Source organism: Pholcus phalangioides, unplaced genomic scaffold, assembly GCF_987345545.1.
Source record: "Pholcus phalangioides strain wild (caught in Gottingen) unplaced genomic scaffold, Ppha-v1.0 ptg000015l_1, whole genome shotgun sequence".
In the NCBI taxonomy this organism is placed as follows: Eukaryota; Metazoa; Arthropoda; class Arachnida; order Araneae; family Pholcidae; genus Pholcus; species Pholcus phalangioides.
Window position 1 is genome coordinate 55,268,751 of NW_028301608.1, and position 21,841 is coordinate 55,290,591.

General features: G+C 34.1%; 1 protein-coding gene across 1 annotated transcript in view; it reads right to left on the reverse strand.

The window, feature by feature from the left end:
* Window positions 1-21,841, reverse strand: part of LOC149076251 (uncharacterized) — a 130,278-nt gene that overhangs the window by 106,917 nt on the left and 1,520 nt on the right. The window lies entirely within an intron of this gene.

Consider the following 21,841-nt stretch of genomic DNA (forward strand, 5'->3'; position numbering starts at 1 on the left):
TGAAAATATGTCTCAAAGAGCACCTGATGTATAAACTAGTACTGGGTATACTCGGTAAAATAAGTGTATTGTTTGAAACATGATATGCATGGTCGTATACATACTATATCAGATATAGTAGAAGGGACATTACCAAAATAGAGTAGCTAAAAAAAAGGGAGAAACGAACATCACAGGCGATAAATATGGCTCGGATCTTCTATTTATTATGGAAGGTCCAAGAATATTGAAGCTCAGGAAGACAGTGCATATGTGTGTGTATGTGTTTTGTGTGGTCTAAAGGGAGCCTCTTTGTTTATGGACCGAAAGTACTTTGACGGTTCTTTTTATATTATTATTATTTTTTGCAGTATTGTGGGCAGTAGTGTGTGTGTGTGTGTGTTGTAGGTGGTTCACCAGAAAAGGTTGGAGCTTTTTGCCTGCGGATTTATGTGTTCTTTTTGCTTTTGCGTTCTCTGTAATAGTATTTTTTTATATATGTAGTCTCTCCGAAAGAATGAGGAGCTGTTTTGTTTTCCTCTCTACCCCCTCTTCGCTATATACACGTTATTCCATTTTCTGTTATTTCTCTCAGTGTTTTTATTTATTTATTTATATAATATTATCTCTCTCCTAGTATTGTACAGTTATTTAGTACCTATAAAGATATTTACTTTGCGTTCAAGTGCACCTTTGAGGACAGGTTCTAATGCGATTATCGTGTAGAAAATCTCAGATCGGAAATTGGTTTTCATGTTTCTGGAGGGTATGTCTCCTACGCACAACACTGGAAATCTCAGTAAAATTCTTACTTTTTTTTAGCTGATAGATGCATTTTTAAAAAATCTGTATCATCTAGATATTGTGCTCATATTTTTAAGGAATCTTTTATTATTAGGTGTGATTAGATAGGAAAACTTATACTCAGGAAATTTTGAGGTCCTTGAATACTCAGCCGTAGCACTGTGAGAAATCGCAGCTTGTGATTCGTGCCATAAGGAGCTAATTTATTGGAAGGATGAGGAGGATACGTGCTCGGATCAACCGGGATAAATAAATATCGTGATGTTCTGAACGACCGAATCGTTTTCCATTATTCACTTCGACAATAAGGGGCCACTTCGCACGTTATCGATTCTATCCTTAGAATTAATCTACTATGGAAATATACTTTAATACATAATACTCAGTTTTGAATGTAATGATGGAAGTAAATAATAGTAAATTTTTCGTGTATATCAGAGTGTGAACACGTCTGATGAAGTGTTTCGATTATTGAATTTTTTGCTCTCCACGTGTAGCGACTGCCCGACTTGAGTTAAAGCGAATTATATGTAATAAATTCAAATTCTCCAGAGACCCACTGAATTTCATCAAGACGATACCGTAGTCGTCCAGCTAATAAGAGTCTTGCACAGCGGTAAGCAAATAATGTGTTGCTGAACCTTAGGGTGCCGGATATCGGCCAGGCATATATTGCACCGTGAGATATTTTAAAAATACCGCACAATTAGAACACTTATCAATAACGGCTTATCCTGTGAAATTTTGGGGTGCATAGACATAAATCTGTCTGCTGAGTTTTCAATTACATTCCGATATTGAAAATTAAATTAGGAGCTGAACAGTAAAATGTACGGGATGAAGAGATAATGTAAAGCAGTGTTCTTCTCCTCTGGGTGCAAAGATTGGTACCGGTCAGCAAAACATTTCGCCCAATTTATGTACAGCCGCTACATAATCTTAGATTTAATAAATAAAATGCAGTCTACATATTGTTAACGTATTTTTTGTCCGTCCGCAAATTATTTCTCCTATTTATATATTTTTGTCCGGTTCACAGTTGTAAAAAGCTTGAGGAACAATGATGTAAGAAGAAAAAAGAAAATCTCCAGTTGCACTCAATCATCTTACAAAGGACATTCTTTTTACAAAAAAATATCTCAAGAAAGATTTGTCCAAGTGAAAAAAGTGGAGGGGGGGGGGGGAGAATAATATGGTCACTTAAAGCGCAACTAAATTTATCTCGATCACACATAGCATGGGTCTCCCAGAGCAAAAAAAAAAACAAAAAAAAAACACCAATGAAAATTTATGAAAAACATAATTCACACTTCACCAAACTTCCCCGTCGGAGACTCTCCTGATCAGGGGCACACAATTTTCATCCCGTGGGCGAAATGCGGCCTGCCAAGGGGTTCCCTACAGCCCGCGAAAGGTGTTCTTGTAGAAAAGTGTTAGTAGAATGAAACTGACAGTATTTCCTTCATGCAAAATACGAGAAATCTGGATCCTCGTGGACCATCACCAGTTATTACCAAAAAAAAAAAGACTGTCGAAGTGGAATAAAGTTCCCAATTATAGCCAAAATATTTTTGTTAAAAAGAAACAAAAATACCAATTATGGCTAAAATTACTGAAAAATTGGTTATGGCGAGAACTGCATGTGCAACTCACGATCAATTAAAATGCAATTCTTAAAAAAAAGTATATGTTTGACAAACAATCCCATTCCTTGATTTCAATAAGAATTGAAAATTCAAGTAAAATTCATTCAAAATCGGGAGGGCAAAAATTATTTCAACAGAAGTCCGTAAAATACGGGTCATATGGTCACCACACATATATACATACATATATATATATATATATATATATATAATAGTTTCTGTCCCACCGAATAAAAAGGTTGAGCATCCCTGCTCATGATCCTTTCATTTCATAAAGAAATTTCGTATTATCTCATTTTTAAAATCTCAAAGTAGCAAATATTTGAATTTCTCATAAATGATTGGACTTCAGAAACATTCCAAATGCTGCAAAATGATATATTTTGATATTTATAGGTTGAGCGAAAAGAATATCGTCGAATTTTTTATGTTTTCGGTTATTTATTCCACGTAAAACAGTCCAATCATAATAAACAATCCAATCAACTGCGTAATCCTCTCCCGTAATATCCATTCCCATTTATACACTCAAGCAAAAGATGTGGCCAATACAATGAACTTACCGTTGCATCCCGGAAAAAAAGTGTTAGATTCTTCTCCACGACGAAAAGACGTTTTTATTTCTTTTCCTCTTTCCTTTGAGGCATTTTTCCTGCCCAGTTAATGGGTATCCATGTTTGACGTACACAACTTGAAGGGAACATGCGAGAGAGCTCTAGAAATGTTCTATTTTTTTTTCTTATGCTATTTCGTCCCGGAAGATGTTGAAATAGCTCTCCTAAGTGCTATTATGGTTCCCGGAAATTCATTCGAACCTTTACAAGATCCGTTTTCCTGATTTTTGTCTCTCTCCCCTTGGTTTTTATTTGTCTGAGATTCTAGAAAATATTTGTTGTCGGAATAAAATATCAGAGAAATGAGAGTGGTTAACTGAGCCGAGAATCTTCATCTCTCAGGAGATGACAGGAAAGCTTTCTCTCTTAATTGACAAAAAATTTTGTCGGTGACTATCGAAATAAGCATACACACTGAAATGAAAATTCTAGATTTTTCCTCAAAGTAAATATTTACGCCTTTTTCGAATAAGAGCTCAGAGAATCCATCTTAAATACAAATAATTCTTACTACCGTATCTCTTTTAATATCCGCAGTTGCACTTGGGTATTGAGAAACATGATTTTAGAATCTTACGGATTCACACTAATGCGGCACCTACGTTAATTTGTTTTTTGCTTCAAGAAATTGTGTCCAGGAAATTGGCTATAACCATAATCACATAACACTGAAGTAGTATCAAGTAACTGAACTGAATTTAAAGAATTCAGAATTGGTTCTGAGCATTCAGCGAGCATTATCTGACAAATATTCGTTGCTATGATGCAAAAATAAAAAAATAACTTGGAATCAATTTTCATACTAAAAGGTGCGGTGCTTGCAGCTGAACGAAAAACACTTTTTTTCGAGGTGCTTACGCCAGCCGCTTTGCGGTCCTGTAGGGATTCTGCTGGGCTATAATCGTGAGGAACCAGCTTCGAGCACGTCGTTGGTAGCACAGTGATGGTCGGCTGAAGCAGATTTTTTTGCGATTCTCCAACTTTCAGGCACTAATGCGAGTCTACTTTACCACACACGGCAATTTTCAACCAGTGGAGTTGGGTGGGAAATGGAGGTTCCATCCATCGGTGGTCGTTCCAGGTTCGGTAGGTAAAGAACTTGCTTCTGACGTTTTATGTTCGGATATGAATCCATGGACCTGATCGTAACCTTCATAGTGGAAGACGGACAGCTTACCACCGCCCCACTCCAGTGCCCCAATGCGAGCCTACTTCACCAAAAAAAAAACGAAAAAAAAACCACCAACTCTGGAAACTACAGAGATCAGGTAGATCCTCAACATGATACTCATTCAACATGGACATTTGAGTACACAAGTACGGGAAAAATAACATTTCTGACAACATAAATACATTATGGCCAGGCATACGCACACAACACGTCTCTGCATGTATCGGTTCGTTAGAAGTTCCGCAGAGACATTTCTATGAAGTGAATGTACGGTTAAGTAGTAGTAGATGCCTACGCTAAGAAACACGGTACTTTACGTGAAGGAACATTATAGATTTTTATTTTACGAAAAATGTGTTTCAAAAGTAGATATTTTTTTAAGAGGAAATATATTATCCCAAACGGATTAAGTATTTCACTAAACGATAAACAGATTTGCATTGCTTCATCGCTTCTTTAATTCACTATTTTATTATTATTATTATTGAAACCTTTAGATTTAAATCAGAAATAAAAAAAATAAATATAAATTTTATTTCAATTCCCATAATAATCGGTTTATGTCTTCAACAGTTTGAAAAGAGTGAAAAAAAATCTGTTTTATAAATAAATCGTAATGCATTAAAGAGAATAAAAATGGCAGAAAAAGTATATCTTGCATGAGGATAAATAACTACTAATTGATATTAGTCGCAACTATAAAAGTTATATCTATAACATCTAAAAGTCATATCTATAACATCTAAAAGTCATATCTATAACATCTAAAAGTCATATCTATAACAAAATAATATACATATCAGAATTATTTTACCTATAGAAAAAAACATAAAAGTGCCTATTACGATATGAAAACTTATTTTGATTTAAAATTTGAATATATAAATCCCTTCTCATATATCTCCACAAAATTAATAAATATGTGATAGCTTTTCATATCTTTATGCAGAATGCAACAATATCGATTATAGACTTGTATGAACATTCGGAGAAATATAACTTTCAATTATAGCTCAAGGGTAAGCATATATATATGTAACAAAATCAAATTTAACTTATACATACTGAAAGAAACCACGTGAAATATTATCTAAACTACTCAAATTTCCAGTTAATTTTTACTACTCGAGAAAAAACCCCCACTATATTATGATATGTGCGTTCTGTGGTAAATTTCCTGAAAATTTCAATCACTCTAGTTCATATATTATTACTTTTATTTTATTTAAGTCGAAAAATAGAAGTTCTCAAGGACTGTCAAACTAAAAAATAAAAGCTCGAGAAATAAAGAGGAAAATATAGTTTTTCAAAACGGTTACGAAAAAAGATGTAGAGGGGAAAAAAATAATGTAGCGATATTATCGAGAAGATGAAATTACGAAAAACCACTTTTAAATCGATGGATCTTCTTAATTCTATTTTTCTTTCCTGTTCCACGTGCGGTATCATTTCCTAGCCGAAGGTAAAAGGAGAAAAAAAATGAACTATATCGATACACAAAAAAATAATTGAAAAAGATTTCAATCCAAAAACTCGTCGAGATCTTGTTCGTTTTTCAATTTTTTTTTCTCTTTCTTTCATTTTTCTTTGTACCAGTAAAAATAATTTCACTCTTGTTTAAGAAAAACATATAACAACTCCGTTTAGACGAAATTAAAATTTTTTTTTCGTGTTGATATTTATAAGATGCAAAATTATATGGCTCTGCGACAATGCTGTTTTTTTAATTGTTAAGTTTTTGTTTTGTATTTGTTTAAGTATTTAAAAAAATACACATGTATTTGTTTCCTACCACACATTTGTATTTACTTCCTTTCGTACCCACTCTAAACAAGATGGCCTACCACATGATATTTTTCTAATGTTGTGCATGAAAGTTTTTCAAGGAGGGTGCATTGGTTGTGTAGGAAGTGTTTGATCTTAGCCATATGCCACGTTTCTACTGTGGGATGTATACAGAACAAGCCATTATATTGGTGACTGGCAGAGGAAAAATATTCTTGGAATTGTGTAGGTCACCGTTTCCAAACCTTTTATTGCTTATGACCTCTGTGGGACAATATTTTATACTTGTGCGCTACCCCCCTCCAACCCATACGCCTTAACTGGACCCAAACTATCCAGGGATGAGACCCTTTCTACTTATGAAAGTGATTTCGCGGTAAATTTATAAATGCACAAAAATTTTATAAATGAAGTCAATGTCAAGATTGATTCGTCGAAGTATCTAGTATGCGCCGTCGAAGGTTTCAGACTAACTTTTGATAGGGTTCTAAACGTAATTTCTTCTACAGGGTTGGGCCTTACTAATGGGCCTTCTTTTATCAACTATAATTCATTTAAGAATTTAACCAGCATAGAAAATATTCCTAATCCCCATATAAAATACAATATCTTTTTCTATGAAGTAGGAATTCTTCCGATTCTCAGAAGGTGCAAAGTAAAGAAAGGATAGAGAAATACGTGCCGCACACACACATTGAGAAATCAGTTTTACAAAGTATCTGGAATTGCCATCGCTACAATGAAATGCTTTAAAGAAGGCGAGATATCTCGTCAGCGCGCCGGTGACAGCGTTGAATGCTTTATTTCTCCATACCTATTTCTTTCGCACCTCTCTGGGGCCTCCTGAATGACCTGTTACAGAATTTGTGACGAGAATACGTCTTTTAAATCATCTGACGATACTGGGTACATTCGCAAAAAGTTGTGTGAATTATTAATGAAATAATTTAAACACGCATATCTCAGCAAGTATTCAGAGCATATTTGTGTTTTGAATGTCTGCGGGTGGATGTGATTAGGACGAATCCAATCATAACACTCTGGTTTTAATAGCTCTTCTGCCGTGGGGATCAGACTTGCGGTCCGCTTTCGTAACGAAATTGTTTTACACTATATCTCAGAAAGTTCGCAACGCAAATAAAAAACATATTAGATACAACAAAGAAGAATCTAATGATGCCAATTTCATTATAATTTCAGTACCTACCACGCAAAAGTAGGCCTAAAGAACGTATTCATGCGTCAAAAATTTGCGGTCGCGTTTATGACGCAGCCTATCCCAATTGTTTTAGTTGTTTTTTTATACGTGGCATCCTTCGAAAATCTCAGGACGCAAGAGGTTCTCATAGGCACAGGTTGAGAAACACTGGCTTAGGTTAACGGCTCAAGCTTTCCCAGTTTCTGAAAAAAATCGGATCTAAGTGGTAGAACTACAAAGAAAGAGGCGCTAAAAAATTTGAAATGTGTGATGAAAATATTTAATAAACTATTAATAGGTGTTTTTCTTCTTCAAATACATAAACTACATCGCACAATTCTCATACTTGACTTCAAGAAATAGGCATGCAATATTTCTTTTCCAACGTCTTGTATACAGAGTGTCAATAATAAGAAAATGGAAAATCAACCGATTGGAGACTTTTTTTTGTTTCCCCAATTAAAAATTGAGATCTTTTTAACTTTCGTGACAGACGTCATAAAATGTCTGTTGATGCTATTATCTGTAAAAAGAACACGCCTAATCCTAGTAAACGGCAAAGACTGTTTTCAGATCAATTCTCGATAGGGAATAGTGTGAGTTAGATCCTATAACTTCGGTAATTCCAAAACAAAATCATTCGAAATTCTCTTGAAAACGACTTGAAAAAGTTCTATTCCTGCCGTTTCGCAATCATGTGGGCAGATACGAGGATTTTCCTTCACCTTTAAAAGTTTATCGGAAGCTCAGCCGTCAGAAGTTGGCTTTAAACCAATGTTTTCCAAAGATTTCCCTGATGGAATGAAACCCAGAGGGTGATACACGCACGCACGCACACACACACACACACACACACACACACACACACGCACGCGCGCACACAAATTATAGCTACAACATGAAATACAATGGGTTGGCTAGTTCTGAGAGGTGATGGAAAAACTTTGTGAAACAGGTGATAAGACAAATAAGAGTCTATTAACTTCTAATTTGTGACTAACATCTAACTTGCGATACAATTAAAATATACAGGGGTGTCCAATAAATTTGCAAATAGTTTAAAATTCATAAAACGTGAAGGAATAAGTAAATTTAAATGCGGTTTGCGGAAAAATTATTGTCTCGAGGGGGGGGGGGGTTACTTTTTGTTGATAGCGATCTCTGCATAAAAGTTCTAGCAGTTGGGATTGGAACCTTTCTTCAATCTCTTCTGTGTCTGAAACGTTCGTGGGATTCGTGGCTGAGGTGAAACAATTTCAACAATAATTTTATTTATCAATGTAAAAATCCCAATGAATACCTTATGTAAGCTCCAATTACAGAAAAATTAAGCAGTCCCCTACCAAGAAAATCCATTTTTCTTGGCAGTCCCCTACCAAGAAAAATTTGAACAAAATTTTTTTTTCCGTAGTAAAAAGACAATTTCCCTTCATTAGGACAAAATTTTCGAAATTCGCAATCAAACATATCAATTGCTACAATTTTTCATGAATTTTTAATTATTTACGAATTTATGGCTTCTCCTGCACAAAAAGTTTATCAATAACTTTAAAAATTTTACAACAAAAGTTTAAATAATTATTTTTGAATGTAAAAAAAAAAATATTCAATATAAATTTTATGTTCCATCGATTATAAAAAACATTTTACCTAATACATAAATAACAATCGTGTGTAACAGTCTTAATTTTTTTTCCCTCTAGAAACAAAAATAAAACAATCATGTGAATTCTTGCATCAGTCAACATGGGAGACAGATTCTACACGGGGGCAAAAAAAGAAGTACGTGAATGAAAAACTAGAAAACAGAAAACGAAACGGGGAAAATGAAATATAAAGATAACATAAAAAAGAAGAAGAAAATATAATCTCTTATAGGTCTTTTCTCATCATCAATTCAATATCTATTTTCTTGTTCTTCTTCTTCCAAGGGACAATCAGTTAAGAAAGATTCATACAGAGGGTAAAAGACATTCGATTCCTGTTTCCTATTTTCTGGATTTCTTATTATTATTACCGAATGAAAGTTTTTGGGGGAGAGTATAAAAAAATAATAAGGAAGAAAAGTAGATTAAAATTTATTTTTATTTTTTTTTGAGCAAACGTATGTTCTCCTCCAGTAATATGTTGGAAACTCCATCTGCCAAAAAGAATGGATTTTCCCACAGGGGGTTAAATAATATATAATAAATAACAATAGTAGAAAAAAAATATATTTAAGAAGTACTTTTTCTAGTTGGAGACGATTTATTTCCAAGAAATTTCATTAGCAAGGATTTACGAATATTGAACTGTTTTTTTTCTTTTACGGGGATTTTGATCATTTTTTTTGCTTCATTTTGGTACCGTTTCTAATGGGAATTCTTTCGTTTTATTAGCTTTTTTTCTCAGTAGTATTACCTACATTCTTGAATATCATGCATGTATCATTGAAGATGTTTGATCAAACACTATGTTCGTGAGAATAATGAATTTTTAATTGATGGTCTAAGGGTAATTTCCCTTCCAGAATGAATTGTGTGCTTATGATGGTATACTATCTGCTATAGAAATAATTTTTTTCCCCAGTAAATATGTGATCAATATTTATTTTAAAAAATAAATTTGCGTTTTGATGTTTTTCTTCAGAGAGAAATAAAATTAAAAATTACCAAGTTCAGCGGGAAAAAAACAACTGGATGAATAATGTTAGTTATATAAAAAATTGTTTAATGCTTGATAAGTGAAAACATTTTTTAAAAAAAAAACATACGGTTTTTACTGAAGGTACCACCCAACAAAAAAAATTCGAGATGTTTCTAGTTTTCAGTAAGCATTTGTAATATAAAGACACATAATATACATTTAAAAACATCCCAAGAGAGAGATGATCTCAATCAGAGTGTCACTACTCTGATTATACAGGGTGCATATGGCAGACAGTGCGTATGGCATTTTACTGGGGAACCGTTGATTCCAGAGGTATACTTGCAGTTAGAAAAAGTGTCCGCACACATAACGTATAGCGATCAGATATGCCATTCATGTTTGAAGGGGATGTATAGTTATTAAAATAAAAGGAATTAACTTTTTATACAGTCCCCGTGTGCCCCAAAAACTCAATTAGGACGTTGTCGTCCTGTCTCTCCGGATGCCGACAAAAAAATGACTAACAAATACTATTGGCTACCAAATTGGTGTATATTTTTAAGGATGATGAAATTTTCGTTCGAAGAAATGAACGATGAAATGTTCAAATGTTCATTACTGCTTGGGTGACCCGCCTAAGCCACGCGTGCCACATTAGCCACTGTGCACATGGAGTCTTGACATAAAAAAAATTTCCTGAATGATTTATTTCTCGAAAGGTGCAGATTTTTTCGTGTATTGCTGTAACGCTTGAAAAGAAATCATTTTTGTAGATATATCTTCTTATTTTTCAGGTCGGTATATAGTAGAGTAGATCGCACTTAAAATTTTTTAACAAATGCAAGAAATCAGTGACGATGTTCAAAGTTTCAAAAATGTTGAAAAGAAAATATTTTTCACTTATATAATTCTTCAAATGTAAAAAGTTTGTTTTTTGAAACTTGAATGAAAATTTGTAAGGCTCTTTGAGATTTATTTATATATTTATGTGAAAAACTCAAAATAGATATAGACACGAGAAAAGTGTTAAAAGCAGAAGAAAGAACGAGATAAAGTAACATAATAATGAGTAAAGTAATATAATGTTTCATAAATAATTACTAAAAAACATGGATTGTATCGGGCATGTAAATGCACGAGGGAAAAAAAGTAAACTACGATGTAATTCCTCACAAATCCATTTGAAATATGACAACTAAATATGAGACCAACATCAAAAACTTTTTATTCCGTGTAGAGCTTTTATTTTGTGATTTTTTCAATTATTTGAGGACACATCATCATCATACTGGTTTTGAAGCATGGTTAAGGAATTCAATTACTTTTTATGAATCAATTTTAAAAATGGAATTAAAGCAGAGTTCATGTGCAGGCCAAGATAATAGAAAAAAAGAAGAAGAAAAAAATGATTAGGATAAATTTGAAGTTATATACCACCATTGAAAAACGAGCTCCTGTCATCGAACTGAATTGAATAAACCGAGCATGACCAAGTTTTGTCGTATTTGCGATTTTAGCTCAGTGCCTTGGAGGGCACGGTCTAGCAGGAAAAACTCTAGCCGGTAGTCCAACCGGGAAGACAAAGGGAATAGGAAAAAAAGAAGAAACGATTAAGAAAGAGGAAAAAAAGGATCAAAAGTAAAAAAATATAAAAATAATGGTTGCAGTCAAATAAGAAAAACTAGTAGTACATATTTGTGCAACAAGTCAAATGATAGCCCTGTATAGAGTGGGTCCCTCTGAAGGGTACTGGGAGGTGGGACCATTTGCATCATTACAGCATTGGTGCCGTTGAATATATATGCATATGCGAGCGAATACTGCCACAAATGAGAAAAATGTTTTCACACAATCTAAAATAAACAATCTAGAGGTGAGTGGGGACTAACATAAACAATCAACAATGGGAGTCCCCTTTGAGGGGTCACTCGGGGGAGGGGAATAACAGGCAGCAACTGTCATAATTACTCACATTATTCCTTCAAGTTTCTGATAGAAAGCAAATAATATTGCTCACACCTCGTCTTATCACGAGTCGAAAATATCCATACCGATGCACGTATGTATAGGACTGGAAAACTATCAGCGATAGTTAGTAACATAGGGATAGTCACTTCCCTCGCGATAGAGACGATAATAACGCCGACGTCAGGTAATAAATGACAAAGAATGACTGAAAACAACTTGGAAATGAACAACTTTAATTACCACCATCAGCCGGTGCTAACTAATCTATCATAATCCCAGGCAATGATAATATCCACAGAGGAATATGCAAATTTTGAGGGAGGTGGGGTCTCGGAAGCAATTCTCTTCCCCTTATCTGTGTATGTTGGTTGGTGCGAAAGGGCAGGCAAACCCAGCGGCGTTTTCCGTTCCGTGGAAAGTGATGGATGTCCTTTAACAAGGATTTCCAATTTATATCCGGATCTTCCATTTCTGTAGAAGTTCCGAAAACTATCCTTTTCCAGTAACCGTTTCGTCGAAGAGTTTTAACCCCTAGGCACTGTTCTCACTCTCTTCCACAACTCTCTCTCACTCTTTCTCCTATTCAGAGCAGAAACATCCGGAATTTCTCACTCGTATCTAATGGCCAAGTTCATTTTATTATATTTATATATTTTTAGTCGTGTTTCCAATGAATTTAACACGATCTGCAGATAAATATGAAATCATGAGTTTCCGGGTAATACTTCGTACGGATTTCTCACCAGCAACTATAATTTTCTGAAGAAGATGAATTTTATGTTCCGAAACTATTTCCATCGTACGACAATATCAAATTGGTTTCTTATGGTTAAGATTTTTTTTAATATGTATTTTATTTTTATATAGACAAAGACTGTATATAGTTATTTTGGCTATCTCGACTACTTCGTTAATAAGCAGTAGTCCCAATTAATTGATGTGGTTAATGTTAATGAAAATCCCTTTTAATCTCAAAGAAAAACCGGTGATCTCTCTAAATCAAAGACATTTTCAATGATTTAGTGACAAATGCTTAATGCATTGATCAAATGTTTGCCAGCATTTTTTCTATTAAAAGTTATGGTGATTCATTGCAGCATTGCTGAACATTGCTCGGTTTTCAACCGATATACAAGGGACATATAATTAGAGTGGCCTTATTTTGAGCTTTATGAACTGTAGGTATTCAACAGATAATTATGAAACTTAAGAAATGTATTAATTAAGGTATGGGGGAAATTTTTTGAGCCGCTTCAACTGCCAAAAATATTTGCATGGTTTTTCCGTGTAGAACCATGATGTTCATAAACATTTTTCACCAGCAAAGCACGTTCTTAAAGAAAAAAATGTCATAGTATTTAGTGCAGAAATGAGAAGGTGTAAATGATTCTGCCGTAGATGCTCGGATACACTACTGCTACTAAACCACACACGCACCTCGTCCATATTCCGCTGCGGAACCTTTAGCAAATTGGTACATTTTGGACTGTACGTGTAGTGAAACGTGACTTGAAGTTTGTTTCTGAGTAATAGTTGTTATGTATAGCGCTACCATCTGCCACCAGTTTTTCTAACTATGAGTGAAGTGTAATGATGAAATAATTTATCGTTGTAGGCTTGTTGCTCTCTGTAGCGAGACTTTTTAATGGGGGATATCGGCTCGCATTTACGCCTCGAAGTTGGGAACCACAGGAAACCAACTTCAGCCGACCACCACTGTAGCGACGGTGGTGTTTGAACTCGGATCTTCGCGATGCGAGTCCGTTACTATGGCCACTCGACCACCACAGCGGTGCTCGGATACATGAGTGGTTTGCTTACATGTTTGTGAAAAAAAAAATATCGTGTACACTACAACTTTCAGTGGAGATACCCTTTGGCGGTGAATGTCAAAACTGATTTTTTTTGCTCTTGATTGCTTTCGTATCATTTCATTAAATCAGTTCTAACGTTTTGCAGTCGTCTGATGATTAGTTTTGGCTGTAGAGAGCTCATAACAAGGTAACCTTAATTCCATTTTATCAACCCTCTCTGCGATATAGTAGAAATCACCAAGTCCATACAAAATTTCACATCTGTTTAGTAAAGTAGGCTTTTCTCCGTTTTTTCAGTCGTACAAGGTAAGAGAAAAATGTTCCCCATTGAGAAATTAAAATATCTGGGCCAGCCAATGCTAAAATAAGAAGTTTTTAAGCAGGCGAGATACCTCGTCAATACCACTGAGAGGGTAAAAAATGTTATTTAATGATTATATTTTTCTAAATTTCTTCAGCAACAAAATGATTTAAGTTATCCGACTCGTTTAAAACTCCACTTGGAAAGAGAATATCGATTTATTTTATATTCATTTTTCATCAAAGCTCCAGTAATTCCAAAACATGCTTTGTTTTCTTTACATAAGGGGTCATTCAAGTATTACGTCAGCATTGACAGGGTAGGGGGTTTCGGATTTGCTGACTTTTTATGACAAGGGGGGAGAGGGGGGGTTTGAAGGTTGCTTACGTCATCAACCGCCCCTTTTTTAAGATATGGAATATTCTAAGCTGCTGACGAAATTTAGTTGAGGGGGGGGGCAGTGTTTTGCTGACTTTTGCTGACAAGGGGGGAGGGGGGGGGGGGTCAGAAATGGCTGAAAATCTGCTTACGTAATACTTGAATGGCCCTAATGCCTAGAACCAGAGTTATGCCCACTTTACTGTTGCGGTTTTACCTCAAGTAAATCTGTGATTAGAAACTTTAAGCACTTTTTACAGAGAATGCTATTTTTCACATTTTACTTGAGTTTGAAACATGATTGCTAAAAATATATGGATTGCATCATTACAAAATATTAATACGATATTTTGGCATGTATTGTTAAAGTTATAAACCAAAATTTAAGGTCTATCATATGTATTTGTCTAGGTTTTATACACGCGCAATACGTTAAACGAAATTATCAACAGATTTGTGCGTAATTTACGAGCGTACCCTTTAAAATTTGATTTATAACCTGCACCATTGCTAGTTTAGTGTACTGTGAAAATAATAAAGCATTTCATGCATAGAGTTTTTTGCAGTCGTGTTTCCAATATTACATGGCATTTGCTTAAAATTTGACATAAAAGAGGCTTCATAGAAAAAAGCAAAATTAGTTATTGTTTTTTCCCAATTTTGTGACACTTTATTTAAAAAATATGTTGTTAAAGTTCCCTCACTACCATTTTATAGAAAAGTGCCAAGAGAGTTAACACCGGATTCCTTAAATAAAAATTAATATCAGTTCACAACGCATTAATATATCGACCAGAATATCTTTCAATACTCGAAAAGCGCCGTGTGGTTTTTCTGCCGACAAAAACGTGCGGATTGAATACAAATCTCTCGGTATTTGCGGTAAGAGTATCAAACCTTTAACGAGAGCAATCGATGCATTGTCAATGATAACGGATCTTTGTAGGTTTTTTTTTCCCCACAACAGTCTCTTTTCTTGGTCGCTTCGATTTCCGTCGACGTATATATAAAAGGTCACAAATGATTTTTTCTTGTGTTCCCTTTCATGTTTTTCTCTTCCGTTTCGTTCGTGTGAATGCCTCAAACGAAAACCGATTTCCCAATTCCGATTTTCCGATGCGTGATTCGAAAAGAAGACGACAACGAACACTATTTTTTTTCTGTTTTCATGCTGTATCATGTCGTGCCGCTGATGATTTTCACTCGATTTTACTTCAGGATCATTTACGGAAATGAAACGCTCGCGATAAATAAGCGTGAGATGACGTGCCGGAATAAATTCAACGCTCTGGTAATGCTCCTCTACCGGCTGAGAGAATTTCATTCAGAAAGAAGAACATTATTTCCCCCCTATTCATTCATTCATATTCATTCATTCATTCATCCACTACTGTAACAACCGCTTTGGAGGACAGCAGGTCCTTATCCTTGAGACGGATTTTCAATAAGAAGGGGTTGAGAGAAAGAGATGGGAAAAACATCCAAACGTGAACTGAATTTTGTTTGTGATGGTTGCGTTCGGACATTTGAGTTACTCGGATAGGTTGAAACGTTTTTATTTTCGATCAGGTGCATATACATAGCCACACCTTGGCTGTATTTAGGTATGTGCCATATTTGCAACTGCACAGAATGATAAATTTTTAATTAAAAAAAAATCAAAATTGAATTCTTATATTTTTCAACCTGCATGAAATTAAGCTGAGCATGGGGATGTACAATTTTTGACTGCACAGAGGTTCTTAATAAATCTTCTCGGGCATATTCAGTTGTATGTGAAACATTTGTGAAACGGCAATTTCCCGGTTTAAAAACAGTACAAATATTGTATTTTTCGCAACCTCTATAAACTTAGGTTTGGCATGGGAGTGTAAAATATGTTTAAAAAAAAATTACCACTTCCTTTTCTTTATTTCTTTCAAACCAAGAACAACTCCGGTCTATCGTCGTGGGAAATTTACTACCGAGTGAGTTGTGCCGGAAGTGTGAGTGTGTGTACATAATAGTCTGAGTGCGTATTTAGTGTTGTGTGTCTGATTTTTCAGTGCAGCCATCCATATTTCAGAAGTGAAGTGTAATGATTGAATATTTGTACCATTGTAGACCTGTTGCTCTCTGTCGATAGACTTTTTAACGGGGATATCGTTTCGCATTAGCGCCTCGAAGTTGGAGACCACAGAAAACAAGTCAGCCGACGTGACGACTTAACCGTACGAGTAGTTTCAATACTCTCTGACACTGCTCAGACCAATGTAGCACCCATGAGTACACTGACATGGATCAGATCTATGTAACGCCCATTCTGGAGGGAGGACGTATTCCATTGAAACTTGGTATATAAGCTATATGCACCATGGGAAAATGTAGAACATAATAAAAAAGCACCAACCTCTTCCCTGGCGGTCAAAAATTCAGCTATTTCTTTAATCTCTCTTCAATGGACTCTCATTAAGATATCCAAAAAACCTGGCTGTATTCCGATGAGTAGTTTGTGTGCGAGGAAAAACTACTCAGAGTACGGGAAATTTAATTAAAATCAGCCTTGTAGTTCTTCATAAGGGAGAGCTTATGATCCTGATCCTTTGTCCGTACTTATGCTTCTCAAGGTTTGCTCGATCCACCCATAATAAGGCATGCGAGAGTTTTTTAGATTTAGAAGTGTCTAGCTAAATATATTTGAGAAGTGTATATGAAAATATTAATAAAAGTATGAATATTTTATGATACAGGAACGTTGTAGGCGGAGAGTGGGGATATGGACGAGACATTTAGGAATCAGTGGTTCTAAGGAGAAATTGAAGATTCTAAGATGAAGCCTTTCCTTTCAGCTTATTGTAGGTGTTCGATGGAATTTTCATAATACAATCTCTAAGAAATTATGATGATCTTTTCCCGTGAATTATCATCCGAAATAACTGAGAAACCCTTTCAGGTTTTAAACATCGTACCCTGACAACAATTTGCGTAATCTGGTTGAAAGTGAAGCTCAAAAAAAAAAAAGAAGTTAAATCATTCTGAGACTAATTTTGTAGGTCTAGGTTTTGGCTGATTATGACTTTCCGTAGATGTTCCATAAATAATATATTTGAAAAGACAATGAGACTAACAAATTTACGATCGAGAAAAATAACCCCGGAGTTTCATTTAATATTTAGAAATTGAATTTCCGAGAACAAGAGTACGGACATTTCTCGTATTTACATACATTCAACAAGGATAATAAACTGTATATTTTATGTTCCCCGTCACTATACCCACTGACACTTAGGCTTTCAAACTTTTGCCATCTGTGGCTCTCTTGCCATAACAATGTTTATCCGCGGCTCTCCACAATAGTCTAAATAAAACCTTCCCTTCAAAGCTCTGAATAGGCAATCATCAATCTCGACAGCTCACCGCGACGTCATTGACAAAGGCTGGCGACGCCCCTAGGAGTCGTGACGCACACTTTGAGAATCACTGCTACAAGAGAAGATAGCATCTCTTCATTGACATCTTGCCACTTTAACAGATATCATCCACTATAACTGATGAAACGTCAAAAAGATAAATACCATCTTCACAGCTGAATATCTCAGCTATTTCCTGCTAATATTTTCTGATTTGTTAGAAATGAATTTCATCCATGTATTAATACCACATCTAACGGATTTATCTATACAGGGTGTCCTGCAAGTCTTAATACGGAACCTTGTATCTATAAATCCTTGAATTTGTATACATAAATATATATATATATATATATATATATATACAAACATAACTAAATATATCAATCTTTGAAATATTTCGGCAACGCTTTTTAATATACAGTCGGATCCCGTTTCTAACGCCACCACCATCCGTCCTAAATAATTTTGGGTGCCATAACGAGTTTGGCGTTATATCGGATCATGTTCGAATAGCGTTACTTAATAAGTTACTTAAATATTTCTTGATATAAAATTTAAGAAAACCATATACTTACCTTTGAAATTATTCTAGTTCTGCATAAATTTAGCGACACATTTTACAAGTAAAAAAATGAAAATCACATGTTCAAAATGAACATAAGAAAATAATGGCTGCCTTGCTTTTTATCCCCGTACATGTTTGGTAATCACAAATTTCCAATTTTTCAGGTATTGAAGAACAACTCGTTTTTCGATGTGAATCGAGGGAGATGATTTCTTAATGACTACCTCTATCACTCGGAATGTAATGACCAGAGTGTAAAAAACATGCACTGGTGGAAAACTTATCTTGGTAATGTTGAACAAATTGCAGTACGGTATACATGAGAAATGTGCTTTCTAGACCCCCCGTCCCATTATCCACCCTTTTTCTTTTGAGTTTTTTGACTCACCACACCAATCTTTATTCTTTATAAGTCATTTGCATCCAGCTGTTGTCATGCTGACTGAAAATAACAGCAGAGTAAAAAAGGGTGAATCTTTAACTCCTTTCCGAAAAAAAATAAAATAAAGCAGAATGAAAGAAGAGAAGAAATTTGGAAGTTTTCTAGGAAAATAGCACATTGACTTTGTATAAATCCGAGAAATAGTTGGCGTTGTAATGAGATGACGTTAAAACGGGTTCTGTAAATTATAATCCCCTATATGGAAGATTTGTTCGATGACAATGTGTGGCACTACAACGAAGGGGGAAGTGCTATAACGGGGTTCGACTGTACTGTACTTCCCTCCAATATCAAATCCATATTCTAAAAATACCACTGTGACCTGAAACCTCAATCGATACATCAGCAAAACCAAAACAGAATGATAATGATAGAGTCATAAATAATGAATGATGTCTCAAAATATTTTCCCAGATTACAAAAAAAACTGTAAATATTTTTTCACTGTTACAATTCTTCAATATAAATAAAAAATAAATAAATCAGCATCGAGATAATTACTACTAATTGTGTGCATTTGCGTTCTTTAATTCCTTATAAAACTTTCAGCCATGGAATTAAAGAATTAACAAAACTTGTTTTCGACATAAATTTCCATAATAATCGGTTTATGTCTTTAATAGACGAAAAAAAAGATGAAAAAAATTTTTTTTTTTTTTCTCCTTCTGAATAAATCATAATAAAATAAAGAGGATAAAAATTGAAGGAAGAATATTTTTCATGAAGATAAACAACTGCATATTGATATTAATCATCTCTTATTTACATTCCATATTTTGCAACGGAACAAAAAGTTTTTTAATCCAGCTTCAAAACAAAAGAATGAAAATAAATTATTTTATTTCTCAAAAAAATTTCTTTGAGGAAAGTCATGTTCATTGTATGAAATTTTGACTTTTTCTTATGTCTTCAAAGGTATATGATGATGGATCTCCATCATGTGGACGGATTTCTCTCTTTGAAAGGTCAGGAAAAAAAATATTACGGTTATAAATATATAATAAAAAAAAATCAATTTCTGTATGGGATGAAATTTATTTATTTTTTGTTATAGTAGATATGGAAAAAAATTGAGAGGATCATGTTTTTCGTGTCTTGAAAGTAAGACAAAACTCCAAGACCAGACAGATTTCAGACACTATGATTTATCTTATTATTGCTTTTTTTTATAGGGATTTATCGTAGTTAATGGTATGATCTAGTTGGAAAAATAAGATATTTTTGAAACTTTTGGAAGTTTATTCGATGTATTGATCGTATCATAAACCTGGTAGAGAAGTTTATTTTATTTTAAATTCAGTTTTATCATGTAAAACGTTGAAAACTTAAGTAAAATAAACAAAAAATTATAATGCCCGAGAGATGAATTTTTCTGTGAAATAGAACTGGACTTACTTATTGCGTAATGTGATGACTGTACTAAATATATCCTAAAGATAAGTGGGAGTCATTATAAAGATCGTAAAAAAACGTCATTGATGAAAATTTTAATTTTTTCATGTTTCGAATTTCATAAATGAGATGTTCAATTAATGTTCCGTTGGAAAAAATATGACAAGACAGTATCCGATTCCCAATTTCGGAATAAAGTTTGGTACAAGAAATGGAAATTTTTTCAGAAACGCTGTATAGAAAAAAAATTGCGTTGTAATTTATTAATCATAGTAATTTCATGAATATCAAAATGATTTTTTTTTTGGCTTTTGGCAGAAGAATTTTGAATAAACGTATAAAATCTAAACGAAGATATCGAAAAACTTTATCATTTAAATATATTCGAAAATTGAATATTTCATAAAATTTATACGAAATTCTGCTCTGAGAGATATGATAACAAAACACTGTACTTCAATTGGCTGCAATAATGCATGTCTATTCCGGATTTGAAAAGCTTACTTTTGTTTAGAAATGTGAAAATTTTTTAAATAGCATTCAAAAATCCAAAATTATCCAACCGTCCAATTTTTTTTTTCCGAAAATTTTAAAGATATTGATCAAAAAATGTCAAATTACTTCTCTTATTTCTTAGAATGGGATATGGTGGCTGATTGAAAAAACACACACATATTCAGAATTTTTTTAAAAATCTAATCGTAACCAGAAAAAAAGTTTAAGAGAAATAATATATATATATATTTGGAAACAATGAACTGTTCCCGAGAGTTTGTAAGAGAACAGAAAATAATATATGTTTCAAAGAAAAAGTTCTACTTTTTTTCAAAGATAAGTATAGTCACGATCAAAGAAAAATATCATTATTTAAAGACAACTAGTTTTTGAAGAGATATAGAAATAAGATGTATACACGGAATTTTTCTTGGGTCACGTCAGCATGCAATCGAACTCGCAGTTGTTGGTAATGTGTTTTCAATTTCGCATACGTGGGTGCAACTAAATTCATGCTTCTCCTTCGGTTGGCATAAACAATAATTTCAAAAAACAAAAGTACCGTAATTTTCTCTTATTTGTATCGACTGTTATGTTAAAACTGAAACATTTTTTGCCTTTCGACTGATGCATCGCATTACAGCCAGGAAGATAACTTTATCTTCTTTAAGTGATGCAATTGAAGACTTTTATTATAGCTGTCTCACAAAGAAAAAAAAAGTTAAAAAATGGTAAGCATATTACTTTTGGATAGAAACTGATTCAGATCAGTGGCAGAAATTTTTATCGGTCATTTAGTGTTATAAGAACCCATAGGTGTACGCAGGGAGGCGTAATTTAAAATTACAAATATTTCTAAATATCTCTAAGATAATTAAATTATCGAAACTCCCTTTATATGCCATTTTAATTAATTGCTGTTGATTTAAAAGGCCTTTTCAAGGTCAGTTACTGAAAATTCTCAAGAAGAAATTCGTTGTGCGCCCCCCGCAAATTCGTTAAGCCCACTCCATAAATCGATCCTGCGTACGCCCCCCCCCATCAGTACCCACAACCCCCCACATGGAAAAAATGAAATATTAGAGTTATAAAAATATTACGTAGGTAATCAAGATTTCGAACCGTATTTCAACTGAACCTTGAACATTAATCATATCTCTCAGAATGTTGGATTTCTGATCAACTCCATCAAATATCAAAGTCAACTGTGACAACAGGTTTCGCACTTTTAATATTTCCTATAAATTTAGAAAAAAATCGGACTTTATA